The 17,490-nt window shown below is 44.4% G+C and overlaps 1 long non-coding RNA gene across 1 annotated transcript; it reads right to left on the reverse strand.

Annotated features, from left to right (window-relative positions):
• Window positions 1-1,747: 1,747 nt before the first annotated feature.
• Window positions 1,748-16,244, reverse strand: LOC138299531 (uncharacterized). Its single transcript, XR_011204768.1, has 2 exons — window positions 13,999-16,244; window positions 1,748-2,441 (listed from the first exon to the last, which is right to left on the reverse strand). It is a non-coding gene; the product is annotated as an uncharacterized lncRNA (long non-coding RNA).
• Window positions 16,245-17,490: the final 1,246 nt, after the last annotated feature.

A 17,490-nucleotide genomic window follows, 5' to 3' on the forward strand; every position in this document is an offset into this window, starting at 1 on the left:
CCACCACAACCTTAAAGCACTGACTTTAATTCTGAACCACTCGCCAGACACTAAACCTCTGTAGTCCTCGGCAGAGAAGGAGCCAAACCTGGTGCATCACTGCAGTGGGAACACAAACACCTACATCCAACCCACCGTTTTTATTACAGCAAAACAAGTTAGGTCAGCACCAAAACCACTGCCAACAGAAAGGAATCAAAACAAGAATCACCAGAGATTGGCCAGAAAAATGGTCAAAAGGTGGATCAGACTTCAAAACCTGAGCTTACAGCTCCTTGCAACCTACTGTGTCCCTAAGAAACCATATGCGCTGGCAGTAGTACCCAGACAATACTCCAACAGCTCTAAAGACAATGAGGCAACCACCTCATAAAGGACGCCGGCTTTCATGGTATCAGGGCCCCCCTCGACTGCAGTAATAAAAACCCCACTTAACAAAAGTTGCATTACTTTCCCAGCAGGATTTCCTAGTGGGTACAATGGCTTTCTGGGGATTTCAGATTTGGTGCAATACTTTCAAACACTTTTCAACAGGTCTATTATTTCGCCAGCACTTCTTGAAAGACATTTCATATTTTATACATAATTACTAGGGACTGCAGTACATTGAAAGTGGGCCTTGATAATAGGTGTGCCATACGACTGAGAATGCTCCCAGAGTTATTACCAGTGCCTGAAATTAATTCAAGCATTTCGTCCTTCGTTATTTTAGCAATGTAAGACAGAGATTTAATTGTATAAATGAAGAAAACATGCTGTACGTGATTAATCTGGTGTGTATGACAGGAGGACCTCCCGAAAAAACAAGGAGAACCTGTATGCGCAAGGTAACCGACCCTGCTACACAAACTAGGCACCGAGCACACAACCTTCCTTTCCACGGAAAACTGGGGACACTGCTCCAGAGACATGATATCCTGACGGAGAACATTTGGGAGCCATACTTTAGTACCATAGTAAGAGAACCAGTTTCACAGAGATAGGAATATAACACAAATATGTGAAACATGGAAAACCAGCAGCTGGAAACAAAGGGTCTGTAGAAATCAGGCATGACATCCTACCAGTGAAACCTGCAGCATAGACGAAGGAACCATATAAATTGGGAGAACCTGTTTAACAGATATTGAAAAGGAATTATAAAGAAAGTGTACAAGAATGGAAATCTACCACGGATAATGTAAAACTGTGGCATAATAGTGGGGATATGGCATATAAACTATTAGAGCTTGCTGCAGAAACAAGAAAAACTACTTATACTCCATTGAGCCTACTGCAGAAAACGGACATTAACTTGAGAATTCTGGAGAACTTTCTGGACTCACTAGAATGAGGCAGTTTATGTTCCAACACCAACCTTACCAACATGCTTAAACATAGAAGAATAAAACATGGAGAACATTTTAGAATGCCACATTGGAACTCCTTGGCCCCATCGCGTTGAGCACCTCCAGAACAGTGAGCCTTCAAAAAAGTGCATATCTATTAAAGAAAACCTACAATCGATAGGCATACTCTAGTGAAACATCCCCTCACCATCTTGGAACAGGAACCTTCACCTTATGTTAAAACTTATTTTAATACCCCAACATGTCTGTGTCGATTGCTAAATTCCCCAAGATCCTGTCCCATCTTTGAGCCTGATGTGTTAAATCTATGCCAGAATCGCCATAACACATGGTGCGAAGTAATCATGTTACACGTTTCAAATCAAATAAATAAATACATTTGTCCTAGAAACCTAGAGAACATTTGAATATGTTTACTGTAAATATTCACTAGCCTTTTAACGGGCATGCCATTCAAAGTGGGTACATGAAAATGGCATTAAAGACGGGGTTATTATATAGATAAGTGTAGGGAGATACATAGTAAATGAGAAATAACTATCACATATTACAGAGACTGACATGTTTTCTATATTGTGGCAGTTGAGCCAGGCAACGTTGGTCTGGGTAAGACGTTGGGTTTTAAGACTCTTTAGATATCAAGTTGGTTAGGGGATGTGTTATAGAAGAAAGGGGAAAACTACTGTGCGGATCTGAACCTTGGAAAGGCGGCTTTGCCAGCGTTTGGACACGGAGGTTGTCTTCATCAGCGTGTCGATCATTGGTTCGGCTGTCGAGAAGGTGAGTTGTTTGTTTTTCTCATGTGGAGCAGCCGGATCCTGCCAGATGTGGCGCTGGGAGTAATAATGGACTCCAGATGAACGATGGAGTTACAACAGGTTGCTTTGTAGCACAAATGGGGCATGGCCAGTGAGAAGTGCAGCATATCTGCTATATATAAAGTTTTGCTGCATATTGCTCGGGCATCCCATATTCATCTTGACGGGCGTCATGCAGATTTAGGCTTAAGATGCTTGGTCTTCAGTGTTTCAAGGAACTAAAAGAAAAGGGCTGCAGAGAGGCTCAGACAAACGATGTAATCTATTATAGCCACTGTTAAATGGAGACAAAAAGAAAAGGGTTACATACAGGGTCAGGCAAACAATATTACAACTACAAAAATTGCCTTTGGGGTAATAAAGGAAGCCTAATAGAAAAGGCATCGAGGGAGGCTCATGAGGACTACCAATATTATAGACTAATAGAAAAGTGTTACAGAGAGACGTGGACAGACACTATAATAAGTCTAATCGAAAATGGTAACATGGAATCTTTCAAATACAATATAAAAACAACAAACTCTGTGTAACCACTAATAAAGGGAGCTTAATGAGTTAAAATGGTTACATGGAGGTTCAGACAAACACTATAACAGCCTATTAGGAAAGGGCTACAGGGAGGCTCAGTCAGCCAATATAACAAGCCTCATACATTAGGGCTACGGAAAAACACACACAACTCGTATAACAATAACAAAAACATGAACCCACAAACCCACAATCAACCCCTTAGCTGCCTCGCCTTGACACACCTCCCCAGCAAACCCCCATCCACTCCCCCACCCACTATGCAGAGGTCTTTTTTCCCTTTTTTGGGTAGTTCGCACTTAGAGCTCCATAACCGTTTTTCTGCATAAGGTATCTGTGCCAAGTTTGCTGCCTTTTTTGTCCCAACATTCTGGGGATTCTAGAGGTATCCATGGTTTGTGGAATCCCTTGGAGGGGACCACAAAAATAGGCAAAATATAAAACAAATGTATAAAGTGCTCCAGATCAAAGTGTTTGGTTTTTTCCTAAAAGTAGCATCAATGGACGGTTTGCTGTACTGAAGTCACCATCCTCCCAGCTTTCAGGAGCATGCAAAGCTGAATCAAAAAAACTAATTTTGCACCACAGTTTTGGCATTTTTCAAAGAGGTAGCCCATTTTTCCTTTATTTTGTGCTCTCAACTTACTTGCAAAATTGAGCAGACGATGCAGTGCTCAGACAGTGGACAAGCATTTATACAATAACATAGAACAAGACACTGAACAGATTTCAAGGTTGTAAACAAGATATTGTGTCCTATAACCCTTTTTCAATAACATTGGTTATGATACAAGTTACTAATTGAGTTTTCACACTTTTAAAGCCAGTAGAAATGTTGGTGGATAAGTTTCACAGGATATTTGTTTGACTTATTACACTTACTCTGTTTCTTGTGGGCAATCAGGGTGGTCCTATTGTTGAACACATACGTTCCCTAGAAAGCACTTCATAATGTACTCATACCTTCAAGATTTTACCACACAGGATACTCTGTGACAACATGGCTTATGTTCCATCCACCATTGTGTGCAATGTAGGGTCTATAATTTACATGTCAATCGGTGAACAGACTACCTACCATGTTCTGCCACACAAAGGTGTTGAGCAGGCCATAAGGAAGTCCATGATTTCATCAAGTACAGGAACTACAATTCTACAGCTGCTTGCCTAGTGAAGTGGTAGCCCATGGAAGGTAGATATCCATGCACAGCCATTTTAAAGGTTCACCTAGTAGAAGGTCCACCTCAGTCAATTTCCCAGTTCTTTACTTTTGTATTGTGCAACATAAAGCAAGTAGGAAAACACAGGGCTGGCTGGGATGGGCACTGGGGCAGTAAACATGACTCTCCTGCCTCTTTGCCTGCTTGGAGCAGACTCTACAATGACGACATGGTTAAGTCTTTTTAGCTGTTTTAACAATGTGATCAGCAAAATGTCGATCCTGCAGCCTTGCCACATCCTCCCGACCTTATAAAGTAGAGGCTGCTGCTTTTGTAGCAGTAAGACTTTCAATTACAGACAACTGTAAGTCAAAGAAAGACATTAATTTTCCTGTGGTTGTCTGACGATAAACAACATATGCATTGTATGCTGCCATCTGGATTAGGTGGATAAACAGTTTCTTGTACCATATGCAAGTTCTACGACTCACACTTTATGGCTGAAGAACCTGGTTGTTCTTATCCACTCTGCCCATGTACTTATAATCAAGTATACAGGTGGGTTTGTGAACTTTGGCCATCTGACCATAAACCATGACAGGGAAGTATCCTCATCATGAATTGTAGTGAGCACATACACATCACGACAATCAGACAACTTGACTGCAAGCAGTTTGTTAGAACCCAACGCAGTACTCTGGATTACTGGACCTTCTCACAAAAAAGCTCCTGCAGGAATCCTTTGCAGCAACAACGCACTGTACCTCATGCCACAGTGCCAGCTTTGTATAGCTCACTGACCAGCTCTACACCCGTATAGAAATTGTCCACATAAAGGTTATAACCTTTGTGAAGCAGTGGCTAGACAATCTCCGATACAATCTTTTCCTGTGACAGCTAGCTTGGCGGGCAACCTACAGGCTTTGGAGTGGAGTCCTTCCCTGCATACACTTCCGAGCTGTATACATACCCAGTAGAGCTCTCACACAGTATGTACAGCCTGATGCCATAGCGACCTCTTTTGCTCGCAATGTACCGCCCAAACAGTAGCTGCCCTTTGTAAAATATCTAGGACTCATTGATGGCTATATTCTTTCCAAGAGTATAAATGTCTGGAAACCTGCCAGATAAATGTTCTAAGACAGACCGTCTGGATGCTCCCAGGGCAATGCATTAGAATTGTCATTGAAATGCAGTATGCACAGCAATAGCAAAAAAACGATCTGTGCTCATGTACGATGGGAAGATGGAGGTTACCGAATCCATGTGAGTAGAGCTGTAGGACTGCAAGGTTCGTTTCTGCACTGACCCCACTACAGTGTAAGGTTCAGAAATATCTTCAACTTCTCAAGCGAAGTAGGAGCCCACTGGTGTGCCTTAGAATGAGGCCCTAGAGTGCCTTCATGCTCCCTCAGAAATTGTTTGACATGCAAGTTTATTTGCTACATAATTTGCTCAAGGAAGTCAACATCCAAAATGAGATGGATGCAGTCAATTGGCAAAGAATTGGCTGTATCAACTTTACATCCAGCATTGCCAGTGAACAGCGGAATTTGGGGAGGAACTAAATTGGGGGGCTGCCAACAGAGCCCTCCATCTGTGCTTGCCGCCGCATGTTCCTGCTCCCCGGGATGGTCTAACCTGCTATGGTTGCATTGCTACATATACTGTGCTTGTGAAGAGACAGCACGAATGCCAGCATTGCGTCCCTCAGAATTACTGGAAGATAAGTCATCGGGTGGAAATCCCTCAACTGAAAAAATAATTTCCAGATTCTGCTCCATTTTTCTCTCCCTCAGATGCTGTTTCAATCTCTGATCCTGCCTCAGGGATGTCCTCCATAACCCGAGTAAGGGACTGAGCTGCAGTGATCCACCAAGATGCCATCTATGCTACTGTCTAAAGCCACTTCTAAAACACTGTCCTAAACAGAAGCAGATTTGTTGTTTTATAACGGGGGGATATAAAGGGTGCCACTACCCTGCTGCAGGCTAACCATCGGAAAGTGACGGGGAATCAGTGACTGAGTGGCAGATATATATATTTGACTGAAAAAAACAAAGGTTACAGGGACGTTATAGTTAGGCTCACATTTTAAACGTACAAAACCATAGAAATTCAGAAATTCACCTGTTATAGTAAGAGTTATCTTGTGTAACTCATGTCCCAAGGTAACTATAACTCACGCCCCCGCCATGCGCAGTTTTTTCACAAAATATTTTACTGCAAATATTACATTGATATTATCAGTGATATCATCAAAGTTGTCATGAGTGTTGTTTAGCAGTGCATGGCGTGGACACAAGTTATAGATACCTTAGGGTCCGAGTTACAGTTACTTGAGATAACTCTAAAAAGTGAATTTCTATGGGTCTGTGCATTTAAAATGTGAGCCTAACTATAACGTCCCTGTAACCTTTGGCTTTTTCAGTGAATTTTTATTTTTTTTGTAATTCTATTTCCTAATTATAACATCCCTGTAACCTTTGTTTTTTAGTGAATTTCTATGTTTTTTTAACATACAGTAATTATTATTACTACACTAATCCAATCACTGCCGTGCATGGCCTTTGGCCGTGTGCGGCAGCGGTTGGCCATGGGCCAAACCCCTACAAGCACCCAACCTTGCACCCTGCACGGCCTTTGTCCGTGCCCTGCAGGGGTTGCCCGCAAAGCGAGGCCTGCAACAACACTCTGTGGACAACCCCCCCCAACCACCCAACCCTACATTGTGCTCGGCCCTTTGGCGGGAGCTGGCTGCAGCCTGTCTCTCTAGATGAGAGAATAGGTGTGAGAGGGTGTATCTAGGGATGAGAGTGGCTGTGAGAGTTTCTGTCTGTGTGTGAGAGTGTGTGCATCAGTGTCTTAGTGGATGCATCAGTGTCTGCGCAGGTCTGTGAGTGGGTATATGAGTGGCTGCGTAAGGGTCTGAGTAGGTGTGTGAGTGGGAGAAAGAGATTGAAAAAGAGAAATTGTGAGAGAGAGCGTAACAGAGGGAGAGATATTTCTGGACACATTGAAAAGAAAAATGTATTTGTCAATTAAAAAGAGTGAGATAACTTTTCAGTATGAAACTTAAACTTTTGAAGTGTAAAAGAAATGAAAGAAGGAAAATCGCCACAGACACACCTGGAGTAGAACCCTCAACTTTCAGTGCAAGGGCCTGAGATCTTAAGCATTATGCCACAGGTGACTCATCACTGTTGTATGTACACACATAGGTATGAAATTTAACCCAAGGACTGCGATAGCACACATATGTGAATGTTCCATCTTTAGGAAGTTTTAACAGTCAAAACACTAGAAAATAAACAAGCACACTGCCATGCGGTATTATGATTTGAACCTTCAGTCTACTGAGTGACAGTCCAAGAGCTTTACTAGTAGGTCAGAAGAAACGCCGTTCTGCTTTGTATCAAATAGTAACTATAACATTTGACCCACATATCTTGCTAGTTAAACTGTTGGAAGTCATTGCATGGACAGACGATGCAATGACAATCTCTCTCTTTCTCTCTCTTCCCTCCCATTGTGGGATGGAAGGGAGAGAGAGAGAGAGAGAGAGCGAAAGGACCGCGGGGGGAGCCTCAAGGACCGACGGGAGCCGGCATTGCTCCCAGAAGCAGGAAGTTGCTTTAAGTAGCAGTTCCCTGCTTGCAGGAGTGATGTTTTCACCTGTCTTCTTGCAGAAAACAGACTTTGTTTGCTTTTGCTTGGTGGGAGCTGTCAGCTCCCACTAAGCAAAAGCAAACAGCTATGTCTCGGGTGGGCATAACAGAACATAGCTGGAGCTGGCCATGCGGGGTGACGGTCTCCAGGGCCATCAGTGGCTCCTCGAGTGGGGGCCCTGCGCCCCCCCTCCAAATAGCATAACCCCCGGGAGGTGGTGGTCTTTGGGGCTCAGGGGTCCAAAACGGACACCCTTTCTTTTCTTTATTGAAGCCCTGGGGGATGGAGGTACCAGGGCTGCGGGTGGGCAGGCAGCACACCCATTAAATTTGTAAAAGCACCAGGGAAGTGGTGGTCCCCAGGACTGCGGGGGAAGCACACTTTTCTAGTGCCTTGTGGAGGTAGTGGTGCCCGGGGCTGCGGGGGGCATGTGGCCCCCGCACCATATATGTTTTTTGCCCCAGGGAGGTGGCATCCCTGGGGCTGCGGGAGAGGCTGGCCACCCCCCTTGCATCATATTTCTCTAGTGTCGCTGGAAGGGGCAGTCCCCGGGCCTGTGGGGGGGCATGGAGTTTGTGCATCCATAAAATTTCAGGGGAGCCTGTAGCAGGACTTGAAACTAGGGAGACCCGCTTGAACCTAGTTCCCCCAGCTATTTATGGCCAACATGCTGAATTTGTCATGGTCTAATTTTCAAACATGGGGACACAATTCAACAGCGCCCTGTAAGGAACAGCAACATACAGGCAATAAGGGGGCTTGATTATTTTTACATCCAGCTGGGCCTAAAACAAAGGTCTGTTTTAAAGGGCCATCAGCCCTTCTTTTTTGTTCAACTTTAATCTTGGCTGGGAGCCATCTGGAGCCTAACAGCTACATGGCGAGGAAACAAAGGCACACATCTTTTAACTTCGCACCACTTTGGAGAAACTATGACTTGGGAGAAGGTTTTGGACTTTGTTGAACCCTATAAGTAAGAGATGTGCATGCACTGTAAGAATGAAAGGTTTATCTGTGTTTGGGTATTTACACAAATAATGATTTAAAAGGTATCTATTATTTCTTTATGTAATTCTTTTATAGCATTACTCGTCCCAATGTAAGGTGTCAGTGAGCTTTACGTCATACACAGAGGCTCAATAAATCGTACTAGTGTGTAAATTAATGTCCTTGAAATATAACAAAAGACAATGGGGGTTATAAGTTGTAGGAAGCACATATTGTTCACATTTGTAGGCATAATAAGTTAGGAGTGAATGGTCAGGAGAAACACAGTCTGAATATAAACTGCAAGGCAGTGACTGTGGTTGTTTGTACTAAGACTTTATTACTTCCCAATAGATCTGTCCTTTTGTAGTCTAACAATAACCAACAGATTTAGAAAGAAAATAATAATAATTAAACCCCATGACGTTCAGTTTGCATGAAGCTCCTTGATCTTGGTAAATAGATCCCTGTACTATATTAGTAGAATTGTGACTTATGACCTTGAACTAAAACCATGATGTCATTGTAAACAAAAGTAGCCCGCTTACCTAGCTACATGAAATACAAATCTGTGATTTGCATGTTACAGGATGTGCTTTGCAGCAGGTACATTAACCCTCCAGGCTAATTTAGGACTCAAAACTATGACTGGACATACACGTGACTCTGCAAGAACCATGTTAACCACTAGAGTTATCTTCCACTTTTATAATCCCCTTGAAATTATCGGGCACACAAAGATCTCTGCAGCATGTGTTTTAACCATGTGGGATGTTTTAAAATGCAGCCCCTTTGAGACCAACTGAGTAAGCTAGAATACATTTAGACTCAAGTATGTCTTTATTGACAATTTCATGATGCAGATTTTTTTTTTTAATAAGTATAAATTGACTGCCTCTGCTTTTCAAGTTCCGTCCCTATAATTCCATCCCAATTTACGGGGCCCGAGAGTATTTTTTTTTCCTAATGCCAGAACTCCGGTGTGCTGTTGCCACTGAAACGGTAAGGTGCAAGGACGGAATAACCTACTGGAATGGCATGGGCAGCAAAAAAACGATGGATTTAGGCCCAGATCACTGTACTGGGGGTGAATGTTTGACAATGTTCAGCATTCCTTCCATCACTTGTTTTTGCTTTGTAACCTACACTTCGAGTCATAAAACTATTTTCATTCAAAAATAACATTACGACGAGTTTTCTTTTCTTTTTTACAAAAAAAAAGTTCCTAAGAAACATTTCATTTATATTTCTTTGCTTATTCCCGACCTACAACCCTCACACAATCCAAGTACCCGACTCTCGCTAGAAAATAGTTTAGTTCAAATGAAGAGTGGTTGACAGCGCAGCCGCGGGAGACCGACTCAGTTCTGATTGGCTGGCTGCTTAACGCGGCACTAAACGGACGTCGAACGTGAAGGTTAGTGTTTCTGTCAGATGTACACTGCGCATGCACCACTTCTGATTTTCTTCCTGTTTTGAAGTTGATACCAGTTCTCATTGCCTCCAAGGGGATTTATCTCGCCGCCTCAGTGTGCCCGACGCCGCCACCCTCTTATAATTTATCTTTTAGCGATGCCTACAGAGGCGTTACTTAAACAGTAGTCTGTAAGGTTACCAGATGGCTCCAAACTAATTAATCCTAGGAGTCGTAGTCTAGTTGCTTCTTACTCGACGTTTAAAGTCAATGTTATGTTCATTTTAGCTTTGTACAACTTAAAGGGAAGTCCTCTTCATGAAAGTCACTGGTGAACTTAAAATCTGATTTTCTTTCCTAAATCTCTTTTTCATTTGTTCACAAAAACGGCACGCGGCACTTTAATTAATCAAGTGAGAACTAGTAGAGAAAATATTGTCTTTTTTGTGAAAAATAAGCCAATGACTGGAGGACCATATCCTTCGGGACACTGAGGCACCTGGTAACTATAACCGTGCTCATCTTTGCAAAGACGGAACGAGGCTCTTTTTGTACTGAAATGCTGGCATCAATGCTTTAAATGTCAAGGTACTGCCCGGTACTGAGTGAGTACCTGCACTGTTTTAATTTGAAGAGGAGAGTGCGTGTTCTGCCGCAATTCATTTAATGGAGAGTACCAGCACTTCTCAAGAGCTCATAGGTTCTCTAAAAAGCGAGTGCCTGTATTTCCATAGTTCCACTTAAAGCACTTTCGAATCAGATGTGCCAACTTTTGGAACCACCTGGATGAAAGATGCTGTTAAAAATCGAGGGAACTTAATGCCCCTATTAACTTTCATTAGCGTGTGTGTGAGCGGTGGGGGGGGGGGGGGGGGTGGGGGGGTGAGAGGGTAGTTTTAATCAAGAGAAAGTTAAACTTTGTTGCTGAAAAAATAAAGTCTCCCGCCTTAAATAGGAGTATTGACGTGTATGAAGCATGGTACCATTGAGTACAGGAAAAGGAGAAAATGCATTCCGAAATGTATAAATGGGGGTGAGGAGTTGGTGGCAGAAAGGGGTAGGGTCCATTACAACGTATGCGTTATTCTCGGAAACTCCCTGCCCCCAAAGGGAAACATTTTGGTTAAATAATTTGGTGACAAAAGGTCATATTATAAACTTGATTAGGCGGTTAAGGCACCGGTTGCAAAAATAGTGCTCTGATTTCGAGTTTGTCGGAATCCAAAAGCTTTTTTATTGCACCAGATAAATAATGATACCTGAGGGCACATTATTTATTATGTGCGACTAATAGAAACAGTTACGGATTTGTGAGACATAACATACATATTTTAATGCTTTCTGCATCAAAATCCTCATTGTACGGTAAATACAGTACACTTTTCCCCTGTTAAATTCTGGTAGGTTTGACTGACCGAAATTTACCAAAAGATGAGGTATTTAATGCACTGGGTAACTACCGTATGTAGTTAGTACCACCCAGCTCACAATTCTGGCCCTTCCACAAACGGGTTAACGCAAGGGTAGAGAAACACTGGCTGATTCGTAATCAGGGCCTGTGTGTACAGAGCAAATGTCAGCATGTAATACAGGGTTGCCAGTGCAGTTGCCAATAGATTTTTTCTGCACTCTGGTCACAGGTATGAAAAATAGCTCCACAAGTTAGTCTTCATTTTGCAGCATGTACCATGTACGTTTAGGTCACTATTTGTGATTTAAAGACATCTCAGTGGCTTAATCATGTTGCTGCAGAGATAATCATGTTATTTCCAATGCAATTCAGTAAAACAGCTTTTGGGCTATGTACCTGCTTCAAACAGCACAATGTATGCTGAAATACATATGGGTGAAACCTTCTTGTGGGTATTATTAAACACTATGTGCCAAAAATACATGTTGTATTGTGTGCTATGTAAAATTGTATTATTAGTGTACTTACACGCATAAACAGGCATTTCTAGCCTTTCTACAGAGTACATAATGAACATGGTTCCTTATGTTCACCCAAAGCCTGAGAAAGTCAAAACCACTTTAAAGTCTCTGTTTAGCTCTAAACTTGCACAGTTACACTCCACAGGATGTCTCTGTTTCCTCTTAAAGGCTGCTGGGTGTTGCAGTCAGTTGTGATTCTTAAGCTGTGCTCATTTATGACCTCCAACTGCACCAAGGCAGGACAACACTTGGACACAAAGGTAGTAGATTATACATGCAATAAGGCATTAGGCAGTTATTCTGGAGAAAGGCGGAATCCATCTTAGGACATCCTCATTCCTTACTCATCATCCCTACTTCCAGGGGTGGCCCCTCCGCTATGGTGGATAAGTGTCGCCCCGCTGCTGAAAGCAGAAAAATAAAGGGATAATCAAAATATTTTATTATCCCTTTATTTTTCTGCTTTTGTAGGGCAGAGCCGGCCTCGTCCATGTCATCAAGTGGAGGAGGAGCGTTTCTAAGTGCGCCTGTCAGTTTGGCATGCTGTCCTAGGCCGGCCAAACTGACATGCGCACTTAGAAACTCTCCACCTGGGCTCTATTTTACAGCCAGGTGGAGACCAAGCACAGTGCCCCACTCCCTCCCTGAGCAGCCTTTCTGTCTGCTCAGGCCAATGGCAGCACTTCTTTCATGCTGTGTAAAAGCATGAGAGAAGCATCGGGATTGGTTGGGGAGGGAAGAAGACTAGAGACGGCTTGAGTGGGAGAAGCAGATCACGGAGGGGCCGGCAAGTTTTAATTTTTTACTGCCCTATTTGCCCCCCCTGCTCCACATGCTGACCCCCACCCCTTCCTAGTAGCACCCGTGACTGCCTACTTCTCATCCCTACATGCCGGCATTACTGTATGCGGCCTACGTCACAATAGCATATTTATATATAATTACAACTTCCCTCACACATTTAACTTCCTCCTGTGGCCATCCAATAGCACACATTGATGTAATACACTCCTACACCCTCAGAGCCCACAGGAGTGGTACACTAAGGATCACTGCACCCAACCAAAATTGCACACTGTACTTGCGAAAGTTGTGCTGAGAGCAGATGGACAAATACTGGCCCAGCCTAAGCTCTCCATTGAGTTAACTTGATGACCTTTAACTGGAAGAATGTCTTGGGGAATAAATGGGTGAATCTATGAGTGAGGAAAAGATTAGATTTATGTAGCATTTCGTTCAGAATTGAATTGTTGCAATGTGCTTTTTAATTGAAGATGTGGTGTTACAATGTTTCCAAGTTTTGTTCTGAAAGCAAATAGTAGGACACCATCCCAGGGGCAATGAAGGTAAATTGGTAGTCCTAACACGGTATCTGTTCTCCCACGGCACAAACATTTGCGTGGTTAGTTATTATTAATGTGTTATATTCGCAGTACAAAATGTTTTAATCAGAAATGTGCAAGAGGACGTATACATTTCCGAAAAAGTGCGAGACGCCGGAAGAATTATATACTACAGGACAGCTGCCTGCAGCACTGCAACACTGGGACCATCCTCTAGTCTAGATCGAGAGAAGGGTGAGCCATAGAAAGAAAAAAAGAGTGAACGGAGAGGGCCAAAGGAAGGGAAAGGCAAGATGCGCAAGGGCATTTACACTGTTAAAATTAAAAACATACGGCTGGTCTTCAATCTCTTTGTACGCGCTTCCAGTGTCTGCAGGTAAGAAACGTGTAACACGAAGATACTAAGTGATGTGCACAGTGCCACATGTTGTGGGTAGATTGGGAAACTGGGATTAGAAATCGTGTCCTCTGGTTCTACGGCTGGCCGCCTAAAACCAAGACCACACAGGAGGTGCACAATAAATGTGGAAAGAGGCAGGAAATGAAAAGAGATGAAGGAACAGAGTACAGGGTGTGGTGAGGGTAAGAAATAAATTAAAAAGAGGAGGAACCAAAATGTTACAAGCAGGAATATTCAAGAAAGTGCTAGAGATTCGGCAGGGCAGTAAAGAGAGACAGAGAAAGCGAGGTAGTGAAAAGGGTGATTTGAGGTAAACCGGAAAAGGGAAGGGTGGAATCTGAGATAAAGGAATACACCCCTGAGACTTAGCTTAAACTTGTTTCATCTTTTCTCTGTACCGTGGTGAGACGATCGGCGTGAAAGTGGAAAGGCAAATGAGCGCAGCAGTCCCTTACAACAGAGGAAAGGCGGTGCATCCTAACTGCTAGGGATTCAGTTCCCAAGAGACTAAATCGAACCCGAAATTCCATGTCCAAAGTTTCCTCTTTTATTCCGTTTGATTTTAAATCCACCTCCCTGAACTGAGGCCTACTTTGTATCCAGCAACAAAAAACACAAAAATATGTCAAACAATTTGAGGAAAATAAATCAGAAGTCACGATCTCTGTCCAGGACTCCCTGTTTAGCTCCGGGGATTTACATGCCACAGAAATCCTCTGCTCAAGGAGATCTTCTAGGTTCAAACCATATTATAAATAAATATCCAGAGATGAAAGCCCTTCTGCTCAGAGAACCACCACACCAGGCAACCGAGGAGGGTCTTCACGCAGTGGCATATGATGAGACGGAAGTAGCGTGGAGGACTCGGAGGTTCACCAGGCACCTTTCCATCCGAGGGAGTCTGGGGAGGTTTACTACCCGCAGGAGCTATGAGGAGCAGGGGGATATGTGCTCTCACACGTGGGCGTGATACTGATGAGAGCATGAGCCAGCAGCTAGGGGTAAACGGACTTGGGTTTGAGAAAAGCTATCGCCATCCAATCCTACACCACTGGCACTAGGGATGATGCATGGCTGGGGTCCATAAAGGATCCCCTTTAAAAAACGGACAGAGGAAGTGGGAAAGAAGCAAACTGCAAGAGGGCAGGGAACACCAGGAAGATAAAGAGGCACAGAAGGAGGACGAAAAGGGAAGAATAAGACGACAAAGAAGAAGCCTGAGATATAAAGAAGGGGGATAAACAAACCATGCAGGACGGGATGCTGGGACTAGGAGATTGGGAGAAAAGGAGCAGGCAGGCCAGAAGAGGGCAAGCCTGACAACAGAAGTGAAAGCGAGAGCCGGGAGTGTAAAGCCCCAGGCGGCAGGGCCCTGCATCCTTGCAGAGAACTGAATTTGAGTCCCTATAGGCTGGCCCCTGTAGGGTCCTCGAAAGGCCCAATCGGGGCTGCTAAAAGGCGTTTAGGGCCCTCACTGAAGTGGGTACGCCTACAGGCAGTTCCTTACGGCGGTCTTGGGCCGGTCCTTGCAGAGAGGCCGGGGGGCTGGGGTAATAGTCCGCAGAGGCTCCTGTTTGAATTTGGAACGACAATAAACCGGTGATCTGCGGTCTTGTAGACTGGTCCTTGCAGGCCAGGAGTAGTGCAAAGATGTGGCCGACACAGCCTCGCCTTTGTAAAGGGAGAAGAAGAAAGCGGAAACAGGCCATTCCTTGCAGGCTCGTCCTGTGCCAGTATCCAAGCAGGCTGGTCCTTGCAGAGTCCTGTGTAAAGACAAACATGGGTGAATTGAAACATGCAAGTCCTTGCCGAACCAGTTGTGTCAGGATAGCAGAAGACTACCCGCCCTGATACTGCTTAAAAAAGGGTCCCATCTAGGGCAGGTCTTGCCGGGTTGTGGCTGAAAGACTAGGTCACGCAGGGCGGCCGTTTCACGTACCCGTGAAAATATAGAACGTAGTCTGCAAAAACACCTGATACAGTCCGGTCCTTTCTTCCTCCAGAGAAAGCCGAGACTATCCCTTACAGGCCTCTGCTTCAGACGAAAGCTGACATTCAGGTCACTTCAGGCTTCTGTCTGCGGGGAAAGCCGAGCCTAGTCCTTACAGGCCCCTGCTTCAGATGAGAGCTCACAAACGGGTCTTGCAAGCTCCCCAAGGAAGAACTGAAAAGCTGGGCCTTGTCAAGGAAGGGAATCGTTGCAACCTCAGTCTAGTCCCTGAAGGCTCCTGTGTGAAGGTACAACCATGCAGCCTGTCCGGGGATTTGGAACGCGGACAGCCTTCTCCTTGTGAGCCTCCGTATGAACGTAGAGCTGCCACTCCTTGATCCCAAACAAGCCTGGTGAATTCTGGGTAGATGCAGTTTGGCCCTTGCACACCGATGTGACTCCGGTCCTTGCATGGGCTGTTCTGAAGGGAGGGCTGTTGGGTCCAGACTCCTAAGCAAAGCCGCTGCACTCCCGGCCTCGTAGGAGCACGGGCGATTTGAAGCCGAAACAAGCCGCTCTCCTTCCAAGCTCCCGTCTGGAAGAAGTTTACTCAGTACTTCCTGGGGTTACGGTGTTAAAAGCTCTGCTTGTGCCTGGGATGGAGGTGGGGCTGCAGGGTACAATACCCGCTTTGTGAACAGCACCAGCTCACTGAAAGGGCCCAGCAGGGAGAGCGTGTGCAGGGGGAGGCGGGACAGCAGGACAGAGCAGTGGCCGAGAAGAAAGGGGGCGACATGGAGGCCCATCGGAAAGGGGAACATGGGAGAGATCTGTGACGGGCCAAGAAGAGCAAGAGTCACCGCTGTGATCTGAAGACAGACAGCAGTTGTGTAACCAGCAGTTATCTGTGGATTGTGTTGTCTGAGCCTCTGTCAGCCTGTGCACAAGTCATGTCGTGCATGTGTCAGCGTGCTGCAGTCGGTGTTCTCATGAGACGTGCATTTGTCTGCCTGTGTGTGGGGATGCACACTTTCTCTCCAGGGAGTCAGATTTCACAAATAATGACTTGCGCCCATTTGCTCCTAAAACGAGTGGCTTCAGATGTAGAGATTTCTGTGTCACATTGATTGTCCCATGTGTCAGATATAAGTTATAAAGTTGGAGATCATTGCTGATATGAGTGCCAAAAGTATTTACAGAAATTAGAAGACTATGAGCCGTTGTTTCCGATCTGCTGTCAGATTCTGTGTTTAGGATATGAGCAGTGGCCACAGGAGAGATATACATTTTCAGCTAGGGAGGGACAGACCTATAGGACAATCTGACAGTGCTAGAAGGGCTGACCTGAGAGGTTACCATGTGGGTTTGTTTGTCTTCCAGTTCTACGGACTGGTGGGCCGGTTTTCAGTGTTTCACTATTGTTTTCTATGATATTACTGCAAACATTGTTCCAAGCAAACACAAATGCTTGCAGTCTCTCATACGTTGCAAGCCACCTATACACATAAGTCTTTACCATTTGCAAACATGGGACACTTTTTTAGCTATCTGGTTCACTAATGAGGGACCACTTTTATGTTCGTCCCAGGCTTATTTAATCACCTACTTTAGAGCTAGATGGTACATTGCACAGCTGCTAATTTGTGGAGGCTGTCCCATCTACCTAACTCTTGCATAGTTTGCCTCATTTAGAGTTGTAGAGAATGGTGGTTTTCCTGGTGGCGGCAAGAACTGTGTTGAAGTGGACAACATAGTTAGGGCGGCTAATACAATCCTATTCTTACCAACCTTTTCCATGTCCAAATCCAAAATGTCAACCAGTGAGGAAAACTCCACAGCTCATGAGAAGGGCATGAGGTAAATTTTCCCAAAGCCGGTGCACATTCTTTATGGTCTGGCTTTACAGTGCAGCTGTTGCTAGACTTTTATGTGAGCATCACTAGAGAGGGTCTTTGGCTAC

This window comes from Pleurodeles waltl, chromosome 6 (genome assembly GCF_031143425.1).
Source record: "Pleurodeles waltl isolate 20211129_DDA chromosome 6, aPleWal1.hap1.20221129, whole genome shotgun sequence".
Taxonomy (NCBI): domain Eukaryota; kingdom Metazoa; phylum Chordata; class Amphibia; order Caudata; family Salamandridae; genus Pleurodeles; species Pleurodeles waltl.